This window comes from Ursus arctos, unplaced genomic scaffold (assembly GCF_023065955.2).
Source record: "Ursus arctos isolate Adak ecotype North America unplaced genomic scaffold, UrsArc2.0 scaffold_7, whole genome shotgun sequence".
NCBI lineage: Eukaryota > Metazoa > Chordata > Mammalia > Carnivora > Ursidae > Ursus > Ursus arctos.
Genome location: NW_026623089.1, coordinates 77,657,498 through 77,680,893, shown reverse-complemented (window position 1 = coordinate 77,680,893; position 23,396 = coordinate 77,657,498). Strand labels below are relative to the sequence as shown.

General features: G+C 50.5%; 1 protein-coding gene across 1 annotated transcript in view; it reads left to right on the top strand.

The window, feature by feature from the left end:
* SGMS1 (sphingomyelin synthase 1) overlaps window positions 1–23,396 on the top strand; it is a 278,326-nt gene that overhangs the window by 23,849 nt on the left and 231,081 nt on the right. The window contains exon 2 of the mRNA XM_057308559.1: window positions 6,028–6,120. The gene's annotated coding sequence lies outside the window, so the exon portion shown is untranslated. The remainder of the gene's footprint in view (window positions 1–6,027; window positions 6,121–23,396) is intronic.

Below are 23,396 nucleotides of genomic sequence, written 5' to 3'. Positions count from 1 at the left end.
CACAAAATCCTTGTGACATAAGTAGTGTTTTCTCTTATTATAGGGGAGATGTAGACCCCACGTCCAGCGGATATTTGTTGCATGCCTACTGTATGCTTTGAGCCAGGCGTTAGACCCAATTATTTGTTCCGTGACTTTGGGCAAGTCATTTAATTTGAGTCCATGTTCATATCTGCTATTAGGGATCTGTCTCACGATATGTTCTCTCAGGGTTGTTGAGTGAGGGTTTTGAAGGAGAGTGTAGGAAGCGTGCCCAGCAGAAGGTCTGGCCCGTGGCATTTACTGAGGAAGCATTAGCATTAGCTTCTGGTCCAACGCCTCCTACCGTTTGAGACTGTTCCTGCCCTGTCCTGGCCACCTCCCTCTGGGAAACTACCCCTGGGTGGGTCCCCTGCTCCACTCTGGATCAAATACTAGAGCCGACACAAGATTCAGCCTTTTCCTTTTATGAAACGTGTTTCTCTGTTTCCTCTGTGCGGCTTACTAATAGACTGCCTCAGTTGGCCAAGAAAGATGCAGTTTTGTACGACAGACCTACCGTGCTGCAGTTGCCCCCGCTCCCCTTCCCCCTGCCGTAGATGCAGAAGGGACCAGTGACCATGGGGCTTGCTGCTGGCTAACCTGGATGCTCTCTTCCAAAATTCACATTTCATACTTTTTTTTTCCATTTTGCAATCTTTAACTCTATATTTATCCAATAGCATAATTAATCAACCAATTAATTTAACTTTTTTAAAAAAAGATTTTATTTATTTATTTGAGAGAGAGCGAGCACAAGCAGGGGGAGGGGCAGAGGGAGAGGGAGAAGCAGACTGAGCAGGGAGCCTGATGTGGGACTCGATCCCAGGACCCTGAGATCATGACCTGAGCCGAAGGCAGCCGCTTAACCCACTGAGCCACCCAGGCGCCCCCTAATTTTGTTAACTTCTTAATGTAGTCACAACGTACAGATTTGGTCACTTTACACTTTCAGTACCCAGCCTTAGGTATGGCAGGGGGGTGCTGTGAGCAGCAGTGTATGTAGTGTTGCTGGAGTTTTTTTAATCTGTCATTTGCTAGTTATTTAATCAGGTTTTTTCTTTATTGGGCAGATCATTTGGGATGATTTTCTGGAAACCGGAAATACTTTGAAGAGATGTTGCTCTTTGAAATGAGTGCCTCAGGTTTTCTAAAGTCAGTAATAGAAAAGCTGAATGAGCCAAGTGAAGTTTCCTTAGAGTCCATCCCCGCTCCGGTGTTTATGTGAGGAATGTCTCACTTTTACGAATATCATCGAGGGTGATCTGGTTGGCAAGTTGGTTCTGTTTAGGGTAGGACAGGAAGAGGAAACTGTAATATTAGCAAAAAGGAGAGGGTACAGCAGTGACCTTGTACAACTTGTCAGGTCATCCGTTGTGGGGTACACGAGGTCTGTGGGAGCAAGGGTTGGGCTGCAGTGGGCTCCCTGCGCTCTCCTGTCCCCTCCCTGGAGCACGGGGGATGTTGTCCTCCCCTGGGCAGGCGTGGATGTGATGCCCACCCTGTGCTAGGTGCATCCCCCTGTTGGCCTCCGAAATCCCCTCAGCACAGCAGGCCTTTGAAATACAGGAGCCCAGAGGAGCGTCCAAGACTCTGGACTCTGGAGTAGATGGCCTGGGGCCAGGTTCTCGGTGGACTGCTCACCAGCTTCACAGGTGTGCACAACCTAATTGCTTTCTGCACCTCACGCTCCTTCATCTGTAAAATGGGTGTAATAATAGTGCCTTTCTCACAGGGGTAAACGATTGTAAAAAAAGAATTGTCAAGAGGTTGAGTCGAAATGACCTGATTCTGGTCGTCCGGTGTCATTGTTTTCAGTGACGTGAGACTCACAGTAACCTTTCCGCTCTCCTCCTGCCCACGCAGGAAGAATTTCTCATTTTTTGTATTGAATGCCAGTGGAAATGTTCGATAGCATGTTTTTACTAGAAATACAAATATCGTAAAAATGACTGTTGCCTCCTAAGAAATGGAATTAACTAAACTAAGAGCGACATCTTTTTATATAAAGAAAGTCTGAGTATTTTTTGTGGAGTTACTGCGCCTAAAGCTAGTTATTGTAAGTGACAATCTCTTCTAGGTGAAAATATTAAAAACGTCATCAGCTCTCTGTTAAAAACACAACACAGCACGAGTTCGTTGAAATGATTCGACTCTGCTGCTTTAATCTTGAACTTGGCTGGGTTGCATGTGAGTTAATTTTTTTCCCCATTTGAGATGAGCACAATAAGGTGGGACCCTAGATGTGAGTCCACCAGGAGGAAAAACCGTCTGTGAATTAAACGTCAGTCTAGAAATCCAGTTGACTTATCCCCGTGGGCAGTGTGTGGTGCTGGCTGGGTCTGCATCATTATTCTGAAGTCTGTGCTGACGTCCTGTGACTAATACGTTCCAGCTGTCTGGGTCACTACTGTGGAGTACTGTTTATTTGAGGTAGCGATGCTGCAAATAGGAAAAGCTTTCCCGTTTGTTGGTTGAGAGCTTTGCTGGTAATTAGCAAAACAAGCCTGCCTCTTATTTGGGAGGGACTGGAAAGGCGGCTGAAGAGGCCATTGTGCACAACCACAGTGGAAAACAATTTGGCATTACTTAGAAGAGCTGAACACGCGTGCTCGAGAGCTGAGCCCTCCTCTCTTAGGTGTATACCCTGGAGAAACTCGGTGTGTGCCCCCGGGACAGGCGCTGGAATGTAAATAGCATTGTTCATAATAGCAAAAACTGACAAATCCCCAGGGGATCCTCAGCAGAATGGAGCCACCTGTGGGTCTGTTCACACAGAGGAAACTGTATAGATAGCTGGAAATCAACCACGGCCACGTGAGTCGGCAGGGGTGAATCTCAGAATCCGCATCACAAGAGGCAAGTCTAATACATACACTATGGTTTCACTTTACGTTGGTTTAAAACCTGGCAGAATGCAACCACATACTGAGAATATGTATGTGATAAAAGCCTATGGACAGCGGAGGAATTAGAATTGGTGCTAGTGGTTATCTGTGCAGGGGAGTGGATGGGAGGCAGGAAGGGGCATAAAATCCTACAAAACCCCCCAGACGGCCCCTGGGGTATTAGGTGCATGGGATTTGTTTCCATTACTCTCTAGTCTGACACATGGTCACCGAATAACACGTTACCCCAAACGTAGCAGCTTAAAACACTGATAAACACTGATTATCTCTCAAGGTCTGTGTGTGGGCAAGACGTCGGGAGCAGCTTGGCTGGGTGGTTCTGTTCAGGGTCTCCGATCTGGTTGTGGTCAAGGTCTCTGCTGCAGCAGCTGTCCTCAGAAGCTCGATGGGGCTGGAGGTGCTGCTCTCGGGCTCCCCAGGGCTGTTGCGGGGGGCCTGGTTCCTCCCAGGACAGAGTGAGGGGGCGCTGCCCTGGACCCTATAGGCTTTCAGATCCAACTCCCATTTCCCCAGACTGGATGGAGAGCCGTGCCTGCTCAGTGGGAAGCAGGAAGAGGGACCAGAAGCTCCCCTTCATCTCAGGGGGCCCCACAAGAGCTTGAATGTGGGATGCAGGATCATTGGCGCCTTCTCCGAGTGTGGGGCTGGAGGAAAGTACATGGTGTGAGCTGCCTCTTGGGGGTGAGGGGGCCCTGCTGCTGACAGCACCTGCGGGGGGTGGGGAGGGCAGAGAGGGACTCAGAGAGGGACTCGGGGAGTACAGACCCCAGGACACGTGCCTAGGTGTCTGTCTACCTGTCCCTAGATCGGGCAGAAAGCTGGGACTCGAGATTTTGAGGAGAATTCTCTGGACTAAGGGCCGGTGGCAGCATCCTGGATTCACTGTGATATTGAAGTCTCTGCCAGCTTCACGTGTTTTCCTGATACCCCCCCCCTTTAATGGTAAAGGAGAGCCCACCCCTCACTCCCTTCCCCTACAAGTGAGGGTGTAGCTGGAAATGAACTAGACAAGTAAGGAGAGGAGTCTGAGCTTCAAAAGTCATGCTGTGATGACTTTCTGCTCGCAATGCATGTTTGTTTTAATATTAGCAGGTTTTCAATGGCTGATTCATTTGCTTATCCTCACCAAAATCTTTGAGTAAAATTGGTATTTCCAAAGGAGTATCATGTGTTTCCCTTGGTTTGGGGTAGCTTTTGCCTAAGTTCCTGGTGAGCGTCCTGGGGTCCAAGTGCTCTGGCGTGTGAGGCATTGAGACCCCCGCTGTCTCCTGGTGGGTTGCAGATCCTTGGGAACAGGTGCTCTCCAGCCCCCAGGTGAGGAAGCCACTTACAGCAGTTCTCTTGATTTTCATCTAGTTGGCGAGCGGAGAAGACGTGCCTGAAAGCCGGGCACAGGGGCCCCGGCTCGCTCCCTTCAGGCTTTTGTGTGCCTGCGCCTTCACGTGTTGGACGTCGCCACCTGTGAACTGCGTGCAGGATTGCGGTGACCAGCGCGTGAAGGACCCCTTCAGGTCATCTTGTGGGGACACCATGCTCCTGAGGGGTTTCGAGGCCGCCTCCGTCCTTAGTGGTAGCGCAGTGTGTGTCATTATACGGTCCTTGGCTTGTTCCAGAAATCCTCAACAGCAAGTGATAATTGCCTTCTGTTGTGACCAAGATAAAAGGCACCAGAGGGGCCCTGTAATGCTTGTTTTGCTTCCCTTGGCCAACAGTGTGCTCTCTTGAGAAAAAAGGGAGAAAAAAAAAAAAAATATATATATATATAATGTCAAAATTACATTAAGGGTTATTGTGTTTAAAAGGGAAGTATAATTACTAGTAATAGTTATAGAATTGGTAATCATAATTAGAGTATTAATGGTAGTATTAAGAATGATTATTATTATTATTTTTTAAAGATTTTATTTATTTATTTATTTATTTATTTATTTATTTATTTGACAGAGACAGCCAGCGAGAGAGGGAACACAAGCAGGGGGAGTGGGAGAGGAAGAAGCAGGCACCTAGTGGAGGAGCCTGACGTGGGGCTTGATCCCAGAACACCGGGATCACGCCCTGAGCCGAAGGCAGACGCTTAACGACTGCGCCACCCAGGCGCCCCAAGAATGATTATTATTTTTTTAAAAAGTTTTATCTATTTTAGAGAGAGAGAGAGAGAGAGAGCATAAGTAGGGGCGGGGGGGAGGGGCAGAGGGAGAAGCAGGCTTCCCGCTGAGCAGGGAGCCCAATGTGGGGCTCAATCCCAGGACCCCAAGATCATGACCTGAGCCCAAGGCAGATGCTCAACTGACGGAGTCCCCCAGGTACCCCAAGAATGATTCTTCTTCAGGGAACAAAGTGCAGTGCACCTCCCCCCCCCCCCAGGTGGCATGTGGCCTCTTGGCCTTGAGGTTGGTTTTCAGGAGAGTGTCACATGGGGTGGGGGCGCCACCTGTATGGTGAGCCACGCCTTGAGCTTGGGGTCGGAGGATCTAATAGAGGTTTCATCCCTGGTGTCCTGTAGTTGAGCGTCCTTGTCGTACATCGTCTCTGACACGTAGCTGCCTCCTCCGGAAGAGGGAACCGGCAGCTCTGCGGCCATCGCAGGCTGTGGGAGGATGGAGGCCTGCACGGGAGGTGTGGTGGGCGCGGTACCGGGGTGACCCGCGGGCCATGCTGCGGCTCTGCCCCAGAGCGCGGGCTGTCGCTGGGCGCATGGTGGGTCTGCCTGGGGACCCGGGAGGCCCAGCAGTCTGGTGTGGTTCCGAGGATGCACGGGGGTCTCACGTGGGGCCTCAGAAATCCACAGTCGCGCTTCGGCCCTGGAAGCTCCCCTTCTCTTCTGAGTGGAGGTTTGGGCGACGCCACGTGTCGCTGCTGTGAGATCGATGTGAGTTACGAGAAGTTCCTAGAGTGGGTGAGGCTAGTGGTTGTTCCCCACATTCGGGATGCGATGGCTCAGTTTGTTGTCTTTTCACTTTTCTCCTTGCTTAAAACCAACTAGTTACAGCACCTTTTTAATCTGGAGGTTTGTCATTATGAAGAACATTTTCTCAACTGAAATAGCTCTAATTTAATAAAAATCCTTGGTGGTAACATGTTGTTTCGCTTATACTTGCAGGGTGAGGGAGCATGAACAGCCTGGAACACGCCCCTGGGCATATTTAGCCATTCGCTTTTCATTAGGAGAAAGAAGACCGCCATCCGCTTGAGAGTGAGTCAAGATTTCTGTGTGACTTTTTATCCTAAAAATTTCAGACATGTGGAAGAGTTAAAAGAACGTGCAGTGAGTGCCTGTGTATCCATCGCCTACACTGAGCGCTTGTTAGCATTTTGCCACGTAGTGTGTGCGTGTGCGTGTGTGTGCACGTACCTGTGTGTGCATGTGCGCCTGTGTGTGCGCGAGTGCGTGTGTGTGCGTACGTGTGCGTGCATGTGCACCCGTGTGCGCGTGTGCACCTGTGTGTGCACCTGTGTGTGCGAGTGTGTATGCATGCACCTGTGTGTGCGAGTGTGCCTGTGTGCGTGCATGCGTGTGTGTGCGAGTGCACCTGTGTGCGTGCATGTGTGTGCATGTGCACCTGTGTGTGCACCTGTGTGTGTGCGCGTGTGCCTGCATGTGTGCACGTACCTGTGTGTGCGTGTGTACCTGTGTGTGCGCGCGAGTGTGTGTGTGCGTACTTGTGTGTGTGCGTGCGTGTATGTGTGCATGTGCACCTGTGTGTGCACTTGTGTGTGCGAGCACCTGCATGTGTGCGCGTACCTGTGTGTGCACGTACCTGTGTGTGTGCGAGTGTGCGTGTGTGTGCCTGTGTGCATGCATGCATGTGTGTGCGAGTGCACCTGTGTGTGTGTGTGTGTTTGAGGGCTTGTACATTTTCCTGCTGAGGCGTGGAAAGTAAAAGTAAGTTGCAGGCATCGTGACATTTTATCCTAAACTCTTCAGGATGTAACTCCTAAAAATACGGGTGTTTTCCCCTGAGAGGCATTTTAGAACATTCATAAACTTTGCGATGTAGAATCATTTAATTAAAAGCAGTTGTAATTTCCTATTAAGAAGAGTAATTTTGGATTTATGAGCGGATGTAAATCAAGTCAGGATTTCAGAATCTTTAAGCAGTGATTTATTTAGTGGACAGATAGGCAGCATGACTTTGTTCAGTATGAGGACCGTTTGCCCATAAAGGATTGGGATTTGCACCTGCCCGTGTGTCCTGCATGAGAGGACCACCGTGTTTTCGTCATTCTGCGTGCTCTGCCCGTCTGCGCCCCTGGGGCTGGGGTCCCCTGGCAGCATTCACAAGTAGACTGGTCTCTGCTTGAATGGGATCGAAGGTCTTCACTGAGTTTTTAACCTGAACTCCCAAGAGAATGTGCCAGGCATACGCGGTCAAGTTGAGGTTACTGTATTAAAACATTCAAGACATTCACAGTGATTCCCAGCGCCATGATTTGACTACTCGAATTGAAACTTCCCATGAAATCTACAGATGTGTTCAGCTGTGATGAGAGTTGCTGATGGTGACACATCACGACCAGTCATGCAGTCACTTGCTACCGCTCAGTGGTTCAGCGCGGGGATCGTGCGCCATCCCACGGGCCGCTCTCCGCTGCGAGTGGATGGGGTCTCCCTCATCAGGCCCTGGGAATCCAGGCATTTCTTCCTAGAAGTTCAGGAGCTACAGCTGCCCGTTTAGAGCATTATTTGAGAAGAAGCCTCTATGTAAGTGAGCCCCAGAGGGCAGAGGAGGCTTCTTAGATTCTTGTGTCTTATTTAGAACATAGTGAGATTTCTTTGAAAGACACCAGCATTCCAGAAGAGCGTGACGGGAGTTGTAGGTCCAGTTTGGTTTTCTACTTTGTGGCCTCTGGTTAGGCATGGAAAAGTTGAGGAGGGGGACAGATTGGGGCTCCCCTTGAGGCAAAAAGGCTTTGACAGATGGAGAAGAGAAAGGTGTCTGGGGCCGTGTGTGGGGGCGTCTGTTTGCTCTCTGGCTGAGGGGTAGTGTTTCTCCGTTGAACTGGGCTACGCGTACAGAAAGTGCGGTCTTGTTAAGTAGACAGCTCAGTATAAAGTCACAGACCGAGCGCTCCCCTGTGACCAGCACCCGGATCAAGAAGCAGAGTGTTTCCACCACAGCCTCATGCCCCCTTCTGGACACCAGACAGCACCTCGCTCCTGGGTAGCTGCTCCCTGGGCTTCTAAGAGCATAATTGCATTTTGCCTGTTCTGTGTGTGCGTGTGTGACGTATGACGCGGGTTGTACTGTTTTGTGTCTGGCTTTTCTCAGTCAGCAGTGTGGTAGGTTATCCTGTACTGTTGCACAGTGATGGAGTGTCCTTCTCACTGCTACGGAGCGTTGCATTCTGTGAGAATAAACCAGTTTCTTCTCTTAGATGCAGGTAGTCTTGGTGGGGGGTTCCCCCAGTAGAAATGAGGATTACGCAGGGTCTTATCCTCGTGGCTACGGTAGAGGCAGTCCTGGGTGTTCAGTTTCTGCTGCCCTGTGACGTGCTGGGGACAGGCAGAAGGCGGAGACACGGCTGGGAGAAGTGTGTGTGGTTTCTCAGTGATTCCTGCTGCTCTTCCTGGGACACGGCACGTCGCACCTCGTTCCCCTCCGGCACGTGTTTTCTCACCCTCTTCTCTGCCATGGGTACTCTTTCTGCACTCCTCAGGGGGGACCGTGCAGAACAGATCAAACCACAGGCCACCGGTGAATATTTAAAGTTCATTAGGTGCTGGTATTCGACGTTCAGCTGGGAAGGTGAGGGGCTTGCTCTGGACCACCTGTGGGTGGGGGTGGGCTCACAGGTGTGGGCGTGGGCCACATCCTGGAAACCAGTTGTGCCGCGGAGTTGATCGTGTAGACACAGAAGAGGCTCGTGTGGGCCGGGCCTGTACTGGGACTGGAGTCGGGGGCTTGCTCAGTAAGGGGGGATGGGCACTGTGGAGGACAAGTACATATGCACTGCCCAGTTTCTGACCCAATAAAATGTGTCTGGCTGAATTCGGCAAGCCTACTGACTTCGACCCTTCAGGGAATAGAATGTTCGTTTTCCCTGTGGGATTTGCATGTGTTAATGGCTAAATTTGTTTTTTGTAAATAAAGTTTTATTTAAACGCGGTCATGTTCATTTGTTGATGGTTCGTCTGTGACTGCTTTTGTGCTGCAGAATCGAGCAGTTGTGAAGAGACCAGGGTCGCTAGCTCCAGGAGTGATCGTATGGCCCGCAAGACCCGACATGTTTACCACCGGGTGCTTTGCAAAACGTTTGCCGACTCCTGCTGCACTTCGTAAAAGCGAGGGGATAGTAGTGATAACCGCAGTGGTCTGGAAATCGTCTGAGCCTGTTCATTTTAATGTGAATGCCTTTATTTGTCCAGCGAATATTTCCTGAGAAGCTACTGCGTGTCAGGGATAAGATGGCGGTAGTCGCGTAGGCTCGCGCCCTCGTGGAACTTACAAGGGGCTCCGTGACCTTCGAGCTCACTCCAGGGTTGTGCTGTCTGTGCATCAGAGCAGAAGCATAACATGGGAATGCATGAGCACAGACTCAGCTGTAAATGAGTGTATGTGCGTTATGTTTCTTAATTTTATAAATTTGGTAAGCACTTTCCATAATGTAACGGTTACGTCAGCTGTAAGGCAAATGTACTACGACCTGGATAGCCATGGCCGTGTGTCTCAGTGTGTCTCAGGGTCCTGACTGCTTCCACGTGGTGACCGCAGACTGTGGAAGGCAGCGCATCTGGACTGGGCCGTGAGCTTTGACATGCTCTTCAGAGCAAGCCAAGCAGACCTCCCCTCTCAGGCTACACACGTAACATAAAACTCAACCGGAAGAACGGCATACGAGGTAATAAAGTTTGGAATGTGGTGTAACAAGTTCATCTATCTCTGGTGGCACGCTTATCTGTTTGCTCACGTAAGGCTGTAAAAGTTTGTTTTTTCTTAATAGGAGATCATGACAGGTGAAACTGTTTTTAACGTTGTTTTAAGCCCACTGGCATTTTCATGTGTGCTCGTAGATGGTGTATGGGTGTGAGGCACTGCCCTGTCGTCACCCCAGACTGTCCTCCAACACACAGACAGGAAACGCCCTCGACTCCTCTCCGCAGACCCTCATGAGCCGTCGCGGCTGCGCTGCCTTGTTCCAGCCCGAGACGTCCTTTAGGAAGGTGGAGGGAGGTTGAGCATCTGGATTGTAGTTACAGCTGGTCAGCTGCGTGTGATGATGTGAAGGTGGGAGAGGGCATGAAGTCCTGGCACTGTGTGCTCCTTGCCTTAGGAGCCATCTGACATCGGGTGGGACGCTCCTGGCCACCTTCTGGGGCAGCGATGTGGGTGACAGTGCTTTCCCCTGAAATCGGAGCCTGTCGGGAGGGCTGCCTGCGGGAACCACAGAGACGAGCGTCAGCTGGTGCGGGGAACAGTTCACGAACGGGGACCAAACTCTGCACGGTTTTGTTTTGTTGCCATAATCAATAAAGTTAAGGTGTAGCTCTTTGTAGGACAAAATGCTGTGTATCCATTCAGACTTTATGTTTTTGTGTTTAAAATGTTTTTACAGATTCAATCCTAGTCTTCATTTTTGTAATTTTTTTATAGTGGTGCAGAATTAGGGAAAAATGAAAAATGAGAATTGAGAAGACCGACTGTTGTTTTCCTCACGAAACTGGAAACCGTAAGCTTAACTGCTGTGGCTAAAAAGAAAGTTTTCTGAAACAAATTTGATGAGAGGCCAAATTACCTCATCTGTGGTGTTAGAAAAACTGGATCTTCTGTCCTTCTAATGGGAGCTCTTTGGCCCAGAACTCCAGCCTCAGGGGCCTTTAATTGGTCAAGGCCAGCTCATTAAGCTTGACTTCCTCAGTCGCTGGTTTTGCGTCTGGAGGGGGTCAGTGCTAACGTGCACACGAGGATCACGTGGTAGGAGCCAGTTGTGGTTTAGAACGAGTCTCAGGATGACTCTCTTGGTTGCAAGTAGACCCAAGCCGAAGTGGCTGTCGGTGAAAGCGTTGTTGACTCAGGCAGCAGCTGACAGCCGTTCTTGGGCTGCAGACGGGGCCCCCAGCAGCTTCAGGTCCACACTGTTGCAGGGATCCTCCGGGACGCTAGTGCTGGGCCCTCACTGGGACCGGGCCAAGCGCCTGTCCTGACTGGGTCGTGTACTTCGTGCCGAGAGCCCAAGGTCAGCGCGTGTTGAGCTGAGGATGAAGCCCTGAGTCAGGGCAGTGCAGGATGCTTCCCTCCAGAAATCGGGCTGGTTTCCCGCAGGGTCAGTGGGTGCTGCGATGATGATGATGATGATCATAATGATAGTAATAAATGCACCTTTTTATGTTTGCAAAGCATTTTTGGGTGTGTTCTCTTGTGTGGCCTGAGAAGAGCATCAGGAAAGTGGGATAGAGAAGTGATTAAGAACCCAGATGCCGGGGCCAGGTTGCATGGGTTCAGTTATTAGCAACAGACGATTTTAGACACATTCCTTATCCTCTTGTGTGCCCCAGTCTCCTCAGCTGTGCCGTGGAGATGAAGGTATACCCGTGAGGGCTCTGGGAGGGGCTGAGTTGATGGCTATGTGCTGGGTACTTACAACAGTGCCTGATAAGATGTGTGCGGCCGGGAGGTGACTTGGCCCTGCAGCGTGGGGTGAGGACATGGCTTCCGTTGGAGAGAGGCTTGGGCCACCCCAGAATGCTGCCTCACCAGTTTCTTCATTAAGAATATCGTCCCACAGCGTTGAGAAGAATGTCTTATGGAGAAGTTATTCAGATTGACCTCCTGAAGGAGGCTTGCCCTGGGGGGGGTCAGACCTTAGTATGACCCAGACGTCTGAGGAGGGTCATGCTGCTTTCTGAGGACAAAGACAATGATTTCTTTGTGCTTACTGTGGATTCAGGACACTGGAAAGTTAGAGTATCACTGCGGGTAATCTGTAATATGCTCCAACTGTGCAGCTGTCCATGCAAGGGAAGACACGGTGGGGACCGCAATTTGGGGACTCCCTGCAGGGCTTTTGGAGAAACACGGTGCTGCTCGAAATTTCCAAAGCTGGCTTGGCGGCCAGACTCATGCGCTTGGCCCCGTAGCGGCCTTGGCCTGCGCTCCCCTGCTGCTCGCCGCCTGGCGTGTGGGAGGTGCTCAGATACTTCGTGAATGAACAAATGTGTCTGAACTGTGCCTTTGTCTTCAGTTCGGGTTTCTTTTGACGAGAAGTTGTTTACCATGTGGATGTCTTCAGGAATTCAAGCTCTGAGCCCTCGGTGACCTCCTGTGTCTGAACACGCTGTGTTCTGTTGTCTCTTTAGAAGAAGGCGGTGCTGTTTTGAGTGTTGATTCCAACACCTGGTTTTACAATGACGTTTATATTCCAGAGAACAACCCCGTTGAGAGAATAAAGGGATTAGCTACTAATTCTGTAGAAACGACCCTCAGTTTGCCAAATGCTTGTGGGAATCATAAGAGGTTCTGAGATTTAATCCTACTTACTTTGTTCGGTTCCTTAGGAGCTTTTTGCCATGCTAAGTTGTCTGGGATTGAATATTAGTAGTTTCTTCACTGTCTTAACGTGACCCCTTTTTATAGGTGGGAAATCACGGTGGGCCCTGTTTCGGAATATCAGCAACAGGAAGTGCTTGTGGCGATTGTCCTCCTTAGTATTCTCCACGATGCCCTGCCCTTATCCTGCCGATGACCACACTGCGGCCGAGCCTGCGCGTGGCCGAGTGGCCACAGGCTTGCTTGTACGGCTCACACACACTGTACTGTCCGTTGGTGGGGGTTGGCCCATCCTGGGGTGCTCCAGCTGCCTGGGGGATGGAGTCCTCCTGAGCACTTTCAAAGTGTGCCCTGTCGGGGTCCATAACCTCCCCAGCCTCCTCCCTGTGCTCTTCTTTTCTTTGTCTAGGATCTTAGAACCTTTGAAGCAGAACAGTGATTCTTCAAGTTGGTTCCCGGAACAGCGGCCTCAGCGTCACTTGGTCATGTGTCAGGGGTAGACATTCTTTTTTTTCCTCCCCCCCAAAGATTTAATTTATTTATTTGATAGAGAGAGAGAGACAGAGCATGAGTGGGGTGGAGGGGCAGAGGGAGGGGGAGAAGCAGACTCCCCACTGAGCAGGGAGCCCCAGGCAGGGCTCCATCCTGGGACTCCAAGGTCATGACCTGAGCGGAAGGCAGACTCTTAACCGACTGAGCCACCCAGGTGCCCAGGTGTAGACATTCTTCAGTCCTAGGCAAACCTACTGGAAGGGGCCCTGTGGGGCGAGGTCTGGCGATCCCTGTTTTAAGGAGCCTTCCGGGTGATGCTGCTTCTGGTTTAATTGAACCAAACATAGAACATGAAAGCTACCATCTTGACCATTTTTGAGCATACAGTTCAGTTATGTTAAGTTGATTCTCTTTGTCGTGAAACAGATCCCCAGAAGGCTTCATCTTGCAAAGCGGAAACTGTACCCATCCACCCTCCTCCCCCTCCCCCCGATGACACCATTGTACTTTCTGCTTCAGCGAATTCGACTACTCCGGATGCCTCACGTAAATGCAGCACCAGGCGATTCTTAGGCACCCTCAAGTTTGAGAACCGCTGAGGTCCAAAATCTGACTGACTCATCCCCCTCTAGACCCTCACCCACGTCATTCACGGCAGCCAAACCATAAACCGTGAACACACCTGGGCGTGCGTGCTTTCTGCCCCCGCCTCTGCCACCTCGTCCCTCCATGTCGCTTGGTCAAGTTCCTTGACTCCCTTCACCTGTACAAAGGGGGTAGCCTGACTTGCAGAGTTTGGAAAAAGGGATTAGACGCATGAGGAGGTATTCTGTAAGTCTGCAGGTGGTACGAGGTTGATGGACTAAGTGCACACGAGACCGCTCCTCTGTGTTTGGGTTAGTGTTTGTTTTTACTGAAGCTGTACACGCTTGATTCGTAAGGGGGTTAGGGAGTCCCACAGCGCCTCGTGTCCCCTTTATGCCGATGCCCTCCCCCGCCCCCGCTCTTGTTTGCTGTTTATTTATCTTCTACCACGTGAGCAGGAGTCGCGGATGCGCTCATGGTCATCGCCCGTGTCCACGGTCAGCCGTGGTCCCGGGGCAGATGCTCCTCCTCCGAGAGGTCGGCAGGTCCGTCGTCGCCTCACGCCAGGCCACTGCACCTGCGTCATCCCCTCACTTCCTCTCATCCCGCGGGCGCTTTATCATCTCTCACCGTCACCAGAAGTCTGGGTGCAGTGCAGCGAGGTATTGTGAGAGAGAGAGAGAGAGAGAGAGAGAGACACCACACGCCCTTACCTTTCATTACAGTCTATTGCTATGATTGTTCCATTTTAGTAGGAGTTCTTGTTGTTAATCTCTCACTGTGCCTGATTTAGAAATTACACCTTATCCTAGGTGTGTGTGTGTAGGAGAACACATGAGGTGTCTCGGGTTCCGTGCTGTCTGAGCTTTCAGGCACCTGCTGGGGTCTTGGCACCCATCCCCCACAGGTGAGGCGAGGCTACTGTGTAGTCTACGTGGCTTACTTGAACTTTCCTGCACATAGATTTTGTTTTTCTTGGATTTAATCATTGTCTTGTGTTTTTAAATTAAAAAAAAACATTTTTTTTTTCTAATTTTAGAGAGGGAGAGAGAGAGAGAGCAAGAAAGAGAGCAGTGGGAGGGGCGGAGGGAGAGGGAGAGAGAGTCTCAGGCAGACTTCCTGCTGAGCACGGAGCCCAACTCGGGGCTCAGTCTCACAGCCTCTGAGGTTATGACTTGAGCTGAAACCAAGAGCTGGACGCTCAACCGCCGGAGCCACCCAGGCGCCCGAGTAATTGTCTTGTTTTAACAAATGTCTGTACTGATCACTAATTTGGCCTTCCATGTGAATCTCCCCCCAGTATCTGAAGATGTGAGGTATTTTATCAGTTTTATCTTGTGGACGGAGTCTGTGCTGGAGGCTCGTGTCCGGTGCGGCCCAGACAGCTGCCCTTCAGGGCTGCTGGACACCGCGGCCGGACACGGGCTCTTCGTTGAGCACCGCTCTGGGGTTTCTTTGATCCTCCTCCTGGACCGGCTTCTCTGTTTCCCTCACTTTGTGTTCTCTCCTTTCTTGGTTTACTCCCTTGTTGTGGTGGACCAGGTCTTCTGGAACCTTCCTAACAAATTACACGGCAGGCAGGACTTTGGAGTCGTTTTGTGACTGAGCGTGTCACATTCGTATTTAGTTGATGGTCTGGCCGGCTGTAGAATTCCTGCTTGGATGTCTGCGAACCTCAGAGCAGGGAGGGCTTCTGGTGCAGATGGAGAGAAGCCTCAGGCCTTCTGATGCCCAGCCCCTTGTTGGGCCGACTTTTCCTTTTCTCTTGGACTCTTAGTTCTTCTCTTTATCTTCAGGGTTCTGAAATTTTGTGGTGACATTCCTTAGTGGGGAGGGTCTCTTTTCATTTATTGTGCTCAGATCCACATGGGCATCTTCAGGCTGGAAACTCATGTCCTTCGGTTTTGGAAATTTTCTCGAAGTCAGTATTGATCTCCCCTCCATCTTCTCTGGTCTTTCCCTCTGACGTTCCCGTCATTGCGGGCTCACCTGTCCTGTGGCTTCCTTAGCTTTGCTGCCATTTTTTCGTGGAATAGTTTCTCCACTTCACTATCTCATCTTCTGTTAACGGTTTTATGTTTTATTTTCTGACAGCTCTGTTTTTCCTGGTGGCAGTTCTCTGGATGCTTCTGTTTTGTAGAATCTTGTGAATTCAGGACAGACGGAGCATTTTCTCTTAGTTCTCTGAGGGGTGAATCCTATGGTTTTTCCTTCTTTTTGAAGTCCCCCTCCTCCCCCCGCATTATTTAATTTCTGTTATGTTGCTTTCTTTCCCCTCCCGTTTCTGGCTTTTGTGTTAGATACTTGGTCTGTGTGCCTGGTGATCCTCAAATGTCTGCTCGTGCCGGAGAGTGAGGCTTCACAAACGGGAGGATTTGGGCATCTGCGTCCGCCACGTCTGTTTCCAGCACCTGCCTTCCAGCTCTCAAGAGTCTGAACTTTTTTTTTTTTTAATTTTTTTTTTAAAGATTTTATTTATTTATTCGACAGAGATAGAGACAGCCAGTGAGAGAGGGAACACAAGCAGGGGGAGTGGGAGAGGAAGAAGCAGGCTCACAGCGGAGGAGCCTGATATGGGGCTCGATCCCATAACGCCGGGATCACGCCCTGAGCCGAAGGCAGACGCTTAACCGCTATGCCATCCAGGCGCCCCTCAACAGTCTGAACTTTTAACCTCTCCTGTTGTCTCTGTCCCTGTGGCTTTCTGCTTAAAAAGCACGAATTGTTCTTGTTTGGGGGTTTTAGGAGGCAGGCGGACTAACTCTGTGCGTTCACGTCACTGCCTTTGACAGGAGGTTAGCGTGGACATGTCGCCGAACTGCGGGGCAGGGCTGGCAGCGTGGGAGTTCGCCCAGCAGCCCGCGGCCGCGAGCCTTCACCGGCCTTCTCTTACTGGTAAGGCGTGTCGTGTGTTTCGATGGTCTCAGCCGAGACCCCGGCTTTCCCGGTAGCTCTGCAGTACCTGCCTCCTCTCCTTAGTGAAAGGCTTTCGTCTCAGATGTAAAATACCAGTGAATTTATAAGTAAGTAGGCTTCGAGACAAAAGATAAGAATCCTTAAAAAAAAAAAAAAGGTCTTTATTGATGTTTCTAAAAGGAATTTTCTGAGCGTAAGCACATAATAATCCTTAGATTAAAATGCAGCTGACACATTAAGCCTTCTTACATGGAAAGTGGAATAACAGGCTTTAATGCCATTTGTCCTTGACTACCCACAAAGGGCACTCCCGCGGGCCAGACAGACCAGACAGAAATACGGCCTGGAGAGGGAGGCTGTTTGTGATTGTGACCCCTTGTAAGTGCTTCAACAAGAAGCCCTCACATTCAGATCGTTGGAGGGTCCGTCAAAAACTCTGGTAAAAAAGGAAACTTATTCTGAGAAGATCTCTGGCGAAATTAAGCAGTTTTGAAGAGAGCAGTGTGGTTCTTTTAATAGAGGCCAATGACCTTGGATTATTTCACGATGTGGCCATTGTGGGGACACGTGCGGCTGCTTTGTGTCCTCCCTGCGTGTTGGACGTGTCCTCTGTGGAGCACCCCCCCCAGCCGTGAATGCCACCTAGTGATAACCCTACGGTTGCTTCCGGCCCTGGTGGTGGAGATAATGGCCTTAGGGGACCTGCGGCTCGTCCCTGCTGACTTCACCCCCTGGAGACCAACGCACGGAAGGCCTCCCCGCCTCCTTGCTGACCGCAGTGGAAGCTTGCCGAGACACTCACTTCTCCTCTTCAGGAAGGGCTGCGTGCAAAACCCAGACGCTGCTTTCTGCTTAAAAGCATTGCCTTTCGATTGCTCCGTAAACCTTGGAGGAAGTCAGATTCAGAGATTTCCGAAGCTTAGAGAGTCTCTTACTTGTTATTAAAGCCGCCAACCATTTCAGGGTCCTTTTCATTTTTGTCTTGAGGTGGACCTAAAACGAATGGGAAGCCCAGTCCTGCAGAGATGCCTGCTTGTTTGCTGAGTTTTTAAAAACAGCAACTATGAACACATTGTGGAGTCTTGCAGGTTACGAAGGGACCCTTTCCGTGAAACCAGCACGCGCTCTCTTCCTCCGTGTCCTTCTGTGTCTCCCTCGTGCCTCCCCGGGCCGTCTCCTTGTGTCCTCACGTGGCTGGGAGTGAGGGAGCTCTTGGAGCTGTGTCTGTGACTCGGGCAGGGACCGGAGCTTGTGGGGCCGAGGGCACCCCGCACACGACGAAGGTGAGCTGGCCAGCGCGCAGGCGGTGTCCTGGGTTCTGTCATCCTCACTGACGATCAGAGCCCGCCAGCAAAGCTCTGGCCCAAGTCCGAGCCCAGTACTCCTCACTAACCGCCAGCTTCGCTGAAGCAGCCCTCAGGCTTCCGAAAGACTTTTGTCAAATTCTGAGGGTCAGCAAAGGAAAATAAACCTTTTCTTTTTAAATTAAGTTAAATTTAATTTTTTTTATTAAAAGCAGATCTGCAACTCTTCTTTGCAGGAAACTCGGTTTCGGGTGTTGGCCAGAGCGAGCTTGCTCCCGGGGTGTGAGGCCCTGGCTCTGCGTGGTGTTTGTCGGTGGCTAGGGAAGAGTGCGGGAGGAACGGGACATTTACAGCTTCCAAGTGATTTCAATTATGTGGCCACAGGGCAACCATCATGCAGAATGCCGCTCTGTGGCCGTGATGTTGCACTTGGTGCATGTACGGATTATGGTTTGTGTTGCACAGAGAGGGACTGGGAGGAGCGTGTCACACACGTGTGCTGCAGTGTAGCGAGGGATGCCAGGAACGGTGATGTGGGGACAGGCAGAGTGCGCTTCTGAGCTAGATGATTCTGTGATGCGGAACCTGTCTGAGACAGACCGCAGCTTTGTCGTTTGTGATTTCAGATTGTTATGAATAGGCCCCCTCATCGGGTTGGGAATTTTCACCACTTCGTTTCTTCCCCGTGGAAAAAAATTGCTGTTCAGACAGAGCATGAATGAAATATTCTGTCCATTGTGGGACACCCCCTGCTCTCAGAGGGGGAGGAGAAGAAAGGGGGGCATTTATGGAATTCGGCGATTCTGCTTAAAGGCCTGTGTTCCTCCAGCTGCAGCTGTGGTGGCCGCTGGAAGGAGAGAGGGGACGGGGGAGGCTGAGGGGCTCTGAGATCAGGGTCCTCGGTGAGGGGTTTCAGAGGTTGCTGGCTTCTCCTGCAAGACCCTGGTATCCGGTGCCTTTTGTGGAGGCCACGGTTGTAACCGAGGCCGCGTGTAATTGAGAGATTCGCTGCTGAATCCATAACGGGGGCGAACTGGCCACGTTTCTGTTCAAAGAGGTGGGGTCTTACCTGCGGAGTGAGCTGCTTCTTGTGGGGCGTCCCTCGGGTCAGAAGCTGGGGCCCAGTGAGAGTGCTGGCTGGTTGGTGGGGTTACCAGCTCCCACTCGGCCTCCGGGGGTCCCGCGGTCCCTAACGTGGGAAGTATGATGGCCCTGAGGTGGTAGTCTAGTGGACGGTGGTGCTCAGCCAGGAGCGGAATGGGGCTGGGCCCCTCGGGGCCAGACAGCCCTGGGAAGATCAGAAGTGTGTGTTTTTTGAGATGAATGGTTATACTCCTTTGCCGTATTTTTCATTTGGTTTCCTGTAGAATATAGAAAAGCCCTTCAGAAGGCACTGGAAGTGTTTTTGCCCATGCGTGGGCCATTGCTTTCCAGGTCGAGTGTGGGCCCTGGAGCCCAAGCGTGGCGCTCGGGGTGCTCACGGGGGAGGGGCTCTCAGGAAAGCTTTCTGGAAGGTTCTGTGTTAACGTTCCAGGCTCTGGGCTACATTCTGCGTCAGCGATGGAGGCAGGTCCTGTGGTTTATAACCACGCACACCAAGAGAGAAGAACGAGGAGGGATAGGACAAGAGCTTATACAGAACTAGTGGAGAAGAGCAGAACAAAAAGGGTCTCTTTCCAACTGGCAGACATCTACAACTTGTTTATATTTCATTTAAAAAATTAACAAATAAATGGGCATTCTCTGCAGTACTGTTTACTACTAATTTTGGCAAGGTCACAGTCTTGGTTTTAGCAATGGAGCCTGTTCTGTAAATGTATGTGTGTGTGTGTGTATTTTTTCTTTCCAAAAACCCAGTAGGCAGAGCAGGTGACTGTCCTGCTCTGGTTCAAGGTCCCTCCTGTCACCTGTTGTTCACCCCCCCCCGGTTTAGACCTTCGTCATACTACCCAAAACCCTTGAATCTGGTGAATTCTGTGATTTTATGGGCAGGGAGTTGTGCATTTTGTCCTTTTTTTTTTCCTGCTAAGTCAGAGTATTGGGGGTACAGTGGTGGAAAGGGTCCCCCCGAAGGGGGCTACCCAGACTTGGATTCCTCCATTATTTGGGAAACCCTGTGTAATGCAGTATCCTAGGATCCTTGCTTATGAATCCAATCCCATGGTCGAAGTTTCAGGAATTGCTTTGTTTTGACTAGAGGAAGGGATGTGAGCTTGGAAGAGGTGGCCTTCACCCACGATCCTGGATATCCACAACACGATGTGGTCAGCTGGCTGGGGGACGCCTAGCACACTTCTGTTTCTAGTTGAAGAGATAACTCCACGGTCAGAGCATCTACAAAATGCACGGCAGTGGTAGTTTCTCTCTAATTTTCCTGTGTGGCTTTGTTGTTGGACCCTTCTTTGGTGCGTGGTGTTTAAGAGCCCTAGACGGATCTGGGAATAAATTCCAGCTTCTTGGCTGTGACTGTGGAGAAGTTACTTCACCGTATAAAGCCTGGTTTTCTCATCTGTAAATTGGGGATGTTGTTTGCTTCAGGGTTATTTAGAGATTAAATGAGATTTTATACATATATATGTATAACATGTGTGTATGTATGTGGGTTGTATGTCTTTGTTAATAGGTAGATTTTTATATCTCTGCTCTGTGCACGTATGTACACGTGTGTGCTCAGTACGGTACCTGACACATGGTAGGAGCCGAATATGCTTTGGATGTACCATACTGTTGTATACTGTTTGCTACAGTGACACCCCAGCACTAAGAGGTACTGGGCTTGTTCAGTGCCCTCCATGTACAACCCTCCCAGACCCAACATTGCTTGCTGTAGAGAAATGGAGACAATGCTGGGCTTGTTTGAGTTGCGTCCAGGTTCTCATTTGCTTCTCTTAGTTCTTTTTCTTCTGCCTCTTAAGTCTTTGTCTTTTCCTCATATTCAGTGCATTCTCTTAAAGTCTCAGCTGTTGAAATGGACATGGCGTTTCTCTAGGGCAGGGCATGCGGGCTGCCTGGGCTCTGGCAGAATGGCCTCATCCACAGGTCTTTCTTGACCTTTTTATGTTTGTAGGTTTACTGTTCTCTCCACAGACACTGAGGGTGGAGGATTTGTCACGAAACAAACTGCATTTATGAGGCGGACATTCATTTTTCCACTTTTCTCAGTAATTTGATCAAAACCTGGGTCAGAAAGAGATGACTGATGTGTGTGCAGTTGGACTGGATGAATTCCTGCCAGAGGCGAAGCTGGTTTTGGCAGTGAGCTTGTCCAGAAGCGTTGTGGGCAGAGCAGTTCCTTTTAGCACTTTTCTGAGAAGTGGCCGAGACCGGAGGGGCCCCCAGGATGCTGTTGTTAGGACCCTACCTGGGAACACTGGGCACAGAGCAGTTAGCACACTCACTGAGTCTTTATCTCAACTTATTTTAAAAAGATTTATTTATTTATTTTAGAGAGAGCGCGCGCACGCACATGAGCGGGGGAAGCGGCAGAGGGACAAGCAGACTCCGTGCTGAGTGCAGAGCCCGACGCGGGGCTCAATCCCAGGACCCCGAGATCACGGCCTGAGCCAAATTCAAAAGTTAGATGCTCAACTGACTGAGCCACCCAGGTGCCCTGATTTTCACTTTTAAAAAGAATTTCTAGTGTAATGCAGTGGCATGAGCTCTACTTACAAGGGCCCAGATTATGCTGAGTTTTTTCTGGCTTTTTAAAAATAATAAGTTCAGAATAGTTGAAGTCCAAAGGAATGCCCATTTCCTTCAAGTCATTAACGCTGTAGGATTTACCTGAGGCTCGATAACAGGATGGACGTGATTTTCTATGACCAAACTCCAGCTCTTAACCAGCTGTGCTGTTGAGGGCCTGAGACTCCGCGATGCTACTTGAGAGACGGTTACTACAGGTGAGGAAGGCTGGTTCAAGTAGTAAGGACTCTGAAGACAGTACCTCCCATTGCTCCTGAGCTTCCTTCTGGGAAGGAGAGGCCAGGGAGTCTCAAAGAGTTTCCCACAGTTTTCCTGGCATCTTCTCACAGTTTGCAAGGCTTGGCTAGTGTAAGACTATTTTAAGAAATAGAGCCCTGTGTTCCTAGGTCAGCAGAAAACCCTGAGAGCGAGCCACGCAGAAGGTCACCGCTGTTGCTGCCGTGGTGGTGCCCTGGGTGTGGGGCGCCATGAGGCCTGGCCACCAGGCTGCTTTGTGGGGGTCCGGCATCCTACGAGGGGCCAGGAGACCCCGGGAGGGCCAGCTGTCGGCCAGGGTGCCTCACAGTGGCTCAGTCAGCCCTGACCCCGGACCCACTCGACTCCAGAGCCCCCACTGTTACCACCATGTTTTGTTGCTCCCAGCTGGAAAAGAGCCTGCTGTTTACTCCAGAACCTCTGCCCTTTCTGCTGTCCTCTGCCCCCATTTCCCGGCATCCTTACTGTTCATCTCTCCCCCAAACATACAGACTTCCCATTCATGTCACTGCTGTGTCTGCAGGTGTCCCAGGCAGCACCTGCTTGTCCTGGACACAGAGACTCCGCCTCAGTGCACCCAAGAGTCTATACTCACATAGGCGAGGGGGAAGCCAGGACTGCAGGTGGAGGACTGTGTGTCGGTGTTTTCTCAGTAAAGGTGAGGAAGCAGTGGCCGGGGGTTATGAATGAGATGGATGTGGTGGGGTGTAAAGGGAGGGGCAGCAGCTCGGGGCCCTGGGGTGTAGACGGCACGGGGTCCTGTGGCTCCTCTGGCTTGCAGATACTGGTATCGTGTCTTTGGTATGTTTGCTCCTTTGCTCATTCCTTCCTTCATTCGAACATTCACCAAGAGTAACCGAGCAGCATTATTTTCAAGCTCTTTTTGGGGCCATGTAAGAACAAAAAGTGTGAGGAATTTTATCTGCTTCCTTTTAATGGGAGGAAAAGGACATTTGGAGGAAATAGAAATATGTATATATCGCTGTTTAAAAATATTGCTCTTACGGTACCAGGTGCTCTTTGCTCATGAAATGAAGATGTTTGCTATGTTCCAGGAATGTGATGGTCAAGGCAAAAGCGTTTGAACAATCTTGTTCCCGAGTGAACAAGTCTCACGTCCCTGGCCCCCTCCCCATGCCTGACAGGTGCGTGCCAGCATGAAGAGGGTGGGGAGGCATAACGCCATTTCATGATTTCCTGAAGGCAAACATTTAAGTACACAATGTAACGATGAACTAAGAGATACTGTAGTTTAGACATTGACTATTTCTGGAAAGTCTAAGATTCAGGGAATGTTTGAAGTGGGAAAGGATGTCTTCCCGCGTTTCCTCCCTCTGGAAAAAGGAAACTTGGGAGCATTTGAAATAAGTGTGTGTGTGTGTCTGTTTTTTAAAGCCCACTTTGTGGTATATCTGAAGCAGAAATCCCAGTCGAGTGTCTCGGGGGGCCAGGCAGGTGACAAATCGGCAAAGTAGGTTGGATATTAAGGAATGGCAGAGCCTGGGCCCTGTGACCCATTGGAAAGCTGCGCGTCCCTTACCTGGGAGCAGATGTTGCTGGAACACGCCCCACGTCACTATGTGGTGGCCCACGTGGGGGCTGGGCAGCCAGATCTTCCAACCCTAATAGAAATCCAGAGTTTTAAGGAACTGACTGGAAGCGTTAACACCAGCGGCCTGCAGGCCGAACAGAACCTGTGTGTGATTCGCTTCTGGTTAGTAGGCCGTGCC